Here is a 7,002-nt window from a genome sequence, read left to right as displayed (position 1 = left end):
GAGACTACAGGATTTACACCGGTGCAGGGCGTGAGGCATCTACGACGGTGGACACTGCGTTTCCGTCCGTCGTGACGAACTGGAGAACGATTGAATTGGCCAGTTATTAATCAGACCTGAGGAATCTCGGCAGTTGGCTCGACGCTGCACGCTGCAGCCTCAAGAAAACGATGCCCAGTTGTCTGCAAGCCTAGTGACCTCGTCTGGATCTTCACTCCTGTTCAGAAGGTTGGTCTGTCGAAAAGCTCCTGAGACGCTGCTTGGGACCATATGAGGTTGTAAGACAGTTATCTGACGTCATGAAGTCGAATATATCGATACCAACGTAAGACAATGGAGGATTAGATATACGGTCCACATTTTTCGAATGAAGCCCTATAGGGATCCCACAAGTCACGGTAGACTCGAAGTCACAGCACCACGCAATAAGCCTAATGATGACAAAATATGTAATATCGAAGTATTTTCTAAGAAGTCCACCGCCAAGGCTTGCACCAGCCATCGGGAGTTGGAGTATCCTGGACCGACAACTCGTTCATGGACTAGTAAGAGGTAACATCGGGATGTGTTCTCTTAAGGAGTGGGCAGTGTCGTAGAAGAAGATGAGGGACTGAGTATGGTATTGGATTCCTATACAAAGGGTCATATGTTTGAGACCCATCTGTATGTAAATTTTAATTTCTGTATCTATTTCTAGTACTTTCCAGGTGTGTCAAGAAGCAACGATCTGGAAGTTTCTGTAGGCGCATATGTACTGTGTAATCTTCCGGCGGGAGGCATTTCGATCTGTGTTCTTGTGTATGTGTGTGACTTCAGTTCTTAATACATCTTTGTAACTTTCAGTCCGACATAGCCTAAATGTTCTTGTGTTCTTGACTGCAGGCTCTTTCGCAAGACTGTAATGATAATAAACATTTAGGTTGACATAGGCTACATAATTTTTGAAACAACAGGTTCTTTGTTGAAACCGACTAAGAAAGAAAATGCTGTGTTATATAGCGCTGTGATAATGTGCTGTTCCGTTTTCTTTCTTACAGTCAGTTTTGACTATGACAGCAGGACATTTAAACCAACAGACAACTTGTTTCTCCCAAATATGTTCTTTCTCCTTATATATAATATCCAAGAAAAATTCTGTAGACAACTGTGTGCCGTTTTGTCTTCATCAAAGTCAAATTTAACAGAAAGCACTAAAGTAGTATGTTTGGCTTATCACCTTACAATTAGAATACTGCTAATGCCTGAACCTTTGTAGACTGCCCATTTGCAGATTTAACTGTGCTAAATGCTGTCGTTGAAACTACTGTTCTCACAGATTCACCAGCAGGTGAGACCTCTCATACCCCATATCCAGTAAGCCAACCGATTTATCCATTCATTTTAAGCGACTTCAATTCCCAATCAAGTTTTCGGTCGCTGTAACAACGAACAAGGCTCTAGGTCAGAGATTGGGAGGAAAAGGCGATTGACCGATGGAGGGGGATAGACGAAATGGACATAGAGAGAGGGATCTGGGAGATGGACAGAAAGACGAAGAGGGAGGAGGTGGAGAGAAACAGGGGGAGGGGGAGGAGGTGATGGTGAGAGAGGAGGGAGGAGATCAGAACGTAGATCCAGTTCCTATACATACTGCAATTAACAACTGCAAAGTATTGACGAGTTCGTTAGTGTACAATATGTTCAAGAAACAAGAGAGAAAATTACACTGAAAGACCAAGAACGCTCGGATTGAAAAGGGTGTAAGACAGGGATGCAGTCTTTCGCTATTACTGTTCAATCTATACACTGAAGAAGCAATTACGGAAATAAAAGAAAGCTTCAAGAGCGAGGTTAAAATTCAGGGTGGCAGCATGTCAGTGAAAAATAGTCTGTTGACATTGCTATCCTCAATGAAGGCCAAGAATTATGAAATCTGTTAAATGTAATGAAGAGTTGAATACGAGGGTTCTTTTTTAAGTAAGGGCCGTTTTTATTTTTAAAGAAAGATACAAATACTTTTGTAAAAAAACTTTTATTTTCTGATTCTACACACTTTTACCTATTTTTCTACACAGTTGCCTTGTTTATTTAAGCACTTGCCACACCGTACAACTAAGTTTTTAATACCCTCTTCAAAGAATTCGGCCGCCTGCTCCGACAGCCAAGAGTTCACGGCCGCTTTCACTTCATAGTCGTCATTGAAGCTCTGCCCGCCAAGATGGTGTTTCAAGTACCGGAAAAGGTGAAAATCGCTAGGAGCGAGGTTGGGGCTGTATGGTGCATGGTCCAAAACTTCCCAGCCAAAAGAATCAATCAAATCCCGAGTCTTTTGAGAGGTGTGAGGCCTAGCGTTATCGTGCAGGAGCAAAACTCCTTTTGTCAGCATGCCGCGCCTTTTGTTTTGAATTGCTCTGCGGAGCTTCTTTAGAGTTGCACAGTAGGCATCTGAGTTGATTGTCGTTCCTCGTGGCGTAAAGTCCACTAGCAAAACACTGCGCCGGTCCCAGAACACAGTTGCCATAATCTTGCGCTTTGACAGCGTCTGTTTGGCTTTGACCTCGACGGGTGAGGTTGTGTGTCGCCATTCCATCGATTGTCGCTTGCTTTCGGGAGTGATATGGTATATCCATGTTTCATCTCCAGTGATAATTTGACTCAACATGTCATCCCCTTCTTCCTCGTAACGAATCATAAGGTCCAATGAAGTGGCAAATCTCTTCCCTTTGTGGTCCTCTGTGAGGAGTCTGGGTACCCACCGAGAACACAGTTTCTTAAAGTTTAGGTTTTCAGACACAATTTTGTAGAAACCCGATCTTGAAACTTGTCGAAATTCCAAAGAAAGAGTGGAAATTGTGAATCTTCTGTCCTCACGAATCTTTGTTTCGACTGCAGCCACCAAATCATCAATGATCACATAGGGGCGGCCTGAGCGTTCTTCGTTATGGACGTTTTGACGGCCATTTTAAAACTATCTAACCCATTGACGCACTTTACCTTCACTAATTGCATTCAAGCCATAAACTTCCGTTAACTGACGATGAATTTCTGCAGCTGATAGGCTTCTCGCGGTCAAAAAACGTATCACTGACCGTATATCACACGCGGCGGGCGATTCAATAATCACCCTTGCCCTGGCGTACGGGACTACAAGTCCCACCGCCACACCCTCACCCGCCCATGTTAGGCAAACTTCCTCTGCCTGACTCATGTAGCACTATCACCGTTAGAGGGTGGTACGGGACCACAAGTCCCACCGCCACACCTCCAAAGTGAATTGCAGTGACGGAGTCACTGTCCTGTGGAAATTTACTGCCTCACCAACACAGTTAGACCGCAATAGACCGGTGATGCTGTATTGTAACATATCACCCCGGACCACAAGTCCATTAATAAAAAAAAAAAAAAAAAAAAAAAAAAAGATTCAATAATCGTAAACATTATAAAGTAGCACAGCGATGCGTACACGTCAGCTACAGAGCTGCAACTTGCATCAGTGTGAACGCGAAGGATGCCGGCAAGTGGCGCGGCGGCTTGTTTTGGCGTACACGCGAACTACGGGACTATACGCGCGAACGGCCCTTACTTTAAAAACAACCCTCGTAAATATAGAATATGAACTGAGAGTAAACTGAAGAAAGACGAAAATAACTAGAAGTAGCAGAAATGACAAGACGGAGAATCTTAATACAAAAATTGGTGATCATAATGTAGAAGTAGTTTAGGAATTGTGCTGCCTTTGAAGCAAAATAACCCATGAAGGACGAAGCTGTAGGACGTAACAAGCAGATTAGCACAGGGAAAGAGGTTATTCCTGGCCAATAATATGTAGTATTATCGAACATAGGACTTAATTTGAGGAAGCAATTTCTTAGAATGTAGCTACGTTTGGAGCACAGCATTGTATCATATTGAATCATGGACTTTGGAAAACCCGGAACTGAAGAGAGTAGAAACGCTTGAGACGTGGTCTTACAGAAGAATGTTGAGAATCAAGTGGACTGATACGGAATGAAATCAGGAAGATATCCTCAGGATCGGTGAAAAAGCGACATGTGGAAAGTACCGACAAGAGGGACAGCATGATTTTACACTGTCTAAGAAGTAGAGAATAACTTCCCTGGTACTAGAGGGAGTTATAAAAGGTAATAATTGTAGAGGAAGGTAGAGATCGTAATCCATCCCACTAATAATTGAGGGCTTAGGGTGCAAGTGCTACTCTGAGATGACAAGGTAGGGCGCATCAGACCTGTCGTAACATGGATGACCCAGAAAAAATAAGACTTGTATTGCGTATTATCTATTACCTTCTTTTATCATGCTCGAAACGAGCTGATCTAAAGGTTTTATACGGAATAAATTAGCTATCTACTTCAAATATACGTGTTATGCCGTATTTTAGAACTGTGTGAAAGATTTTTCACTTTATATGTTGTATATTTACTTTCGTATGTCTGTAGTTACTTTATTAGTGCCAACTAGCACCGGACACTACGCCCCCTCCTGCCATTCTTGCGTGTATTGACTACGTGTCATCGCTGTAAGATTTTCCTTGTTCTATAATTCAACTGATTAGTTCATATTTTCTCGTTTTTAGATATGAAGATTGCTGCAAAACCGAAATCGGTTATCAATTGAACCCCAGAGAAGGTGCGCCTCTGCATAAAGTGCGCCAACAACAAATAACATTGTCTTGTACTGTTCCACTGTTGTTTCATAACTGCGAGCCCTATTCCTTCATTACTGCTTCTGCTAACACAGTGATAAGTTATGTTCACATGTCCAAGAAATCAGATGTGATATAAAATGAACAGCAAGCTTGGTGAGAAGAAATTTCCGATTCGCGAAAGAATATGACTCAGATTCAGAGCCGGCCGCTGTGGCCAAGCGGTTCTAAGCGCTTCAGTCCGGAACCGCGCGACTGCTACGGTCTCAGGTTCGAATCCTGCCTCGGGCATGGATCTGTGTGATGTCAAACAAAAGGGTTCAAATGGCTCTGAGCACTATGGGACTTAACATCTGTGGTCATCAGTCCCCTAGAACTTAGAACTACTTAAACCTAACTAACCTAAGGACATCACACATACCCATGCCCGAGGCGGGATTCGAACCTGCGACCGTAGCGGTCACGCGGTTCCAGACTGAAGCGCCTAGAACCGCACGGCCACACTGGCCGGCCTGTGTGATGTCCTTAGGTTAGTTAGGTTTAAGTAATTCTAAGTTCTGGGGGCTGATGACCACAGAAGTTAAGTCCCATTGTGCTCAGAGCCATTTTTTTCAGATTCCGAGATAGCAGCACAAATCCACTGTGAGGCAGTTGTCTACGAGACAATTAACTATCGAATAAGCGGCTGGCTGGGTTCCGATACAAGAGTGCCGTTTAATGCTTCGAGGGGACCATTACTGTCCACTTGTACTGCGGCAATAGTGATGTAACGAAAGTTTAGTTAATACTTTTTAAATTAAACAACGATTTAGCTCATATTATATATGTTCACTCTATCGTTGGTTTATTAAACTAAGATTAAATTGTGATTTTGCTCACACATTTTTATCTCGGTAAGAAAAAAAGACAGCTATTCGTTATATGTGTCAAAGTACACTCGTGCGCCCGCTCGAGATACGGAAAACGGGACGTTAAGGAAAATAGCATATGAGGAAGACATCGTCTTCTACAATCTAATGCGATACGTAGGTGACCCACCTGCTACGCAGGTCCCAACGGCCTCACTTAGCGAAGCTGTAAATGGAAATGTCGTGTGCCTGGGGCCTGCCATCAGGTAGACCGGTCGACTGGTGCAAGTCTTTTGAGTTGACGCCACTTCGGTGACTTGCACGTCGATGGCGATGAGATGATGATGATGATAATGATGATGATGAAGACAACACAGTGCCCAGTCCCTGAGCGATGAAAGAACTACGACTCAGCCGGGAATCGAACCCTGCCCCCTTGGCACGACAGTCCGTTGCACTGACCACTCAGTTATCGGGTGATCATACTTAGCGAAGCTAATATGCGCTAATAATTTGTTTCTTGCAGACATTACCCTAATGCATCTCCAATCTCAATGAAAAATTTGAAGTTTTTACCTCTAGTCGTCCCCTCCCATAGCGGTAGCACGGTAATTGTACGGACGAAAGCTGACGCCCTCGGCCCCCAGCCACGTACAGGGCGACAATGCAGTTTCGTCGCATCTCTCGCAGCATGCCTGTGCTGATCGGCGATCCGGTTAGCGCTGGTGGGAAGAGATACTATGTCTAAAGACAAGAAAATTTCGCTGAAACAATACGCGAAAAACAACACGAAATTAGCGGATTTTAGCAAAATGACGAGAAATCGGCGACTTTTACGAGATATTGCCAAATTTGAAATTTTGCCTTATAAAAATGCTATAAATGTGAGGACGGAAGTTAACTAATACCTGTATTCGTAACTGACAGCTAATGAATGTTAAAGCTACAATTTGACTTCTACTCTTCTCAAGCCCGAGTTTCGTCTACAATCTTAAACTTACAGTTCATTTCCCGCGTGACTAACTGTGATGTGACGACGAAAATAGCACCGATATCGTCAAAAATAACACAGAATTTGGCCGAAAACAATATCGAATTTGACAAAAAAACCGAAAGCAGCAAAATAAAAAACATCGAATTTGACAAAATAAACAACACCGTATTTTGCAAAGAAATGACACCAATATGACAAAAAGTCAACACCGAATGTGGTAAAAATAGCATCAGAATTGACAAAAAATACGCGAGTAAATTTGGGAAAAAATAACACCGACTTTGGCAAGAGAAATAATACCGAATTTTACAATAGTGCAAAAATTAAACATCTAATTTCTTAAATCAAACATCGAATTTTGCGAAAAATAAATATCGAACACGGCACAAAAGTAGCATCGAAATCGGAGAACCACTGCATTTGGCACAAATGTAACAACTAATTTAAAAAAAAAGCCAAGAATAGCAAAAAATGCTACAGAATAAGGCAAAAAATAACACCGAATTTGGCAAGAAATA

The sequence above is a fragment of the Schistocerca serialis genome, chromosome 6, assembly GCF_023864345.2.
Source record: "Schistocerca serialis cubense isolate TAMUIC-IGC-003099 chromosome 6, iqSchSeri2.2, whole genome shotgun sequence".
Lineage (NCBI taxonomy): Eukaryota > Metazoa > Arthropoda > Insecta > Orthoptera > Acrididae > Schistocerca > Schistocerca serialis.
The sequence above is the reverse complement of the archived record's forward strand: the minus strand, read 5'-3'. Positions refer to the sequence as shown.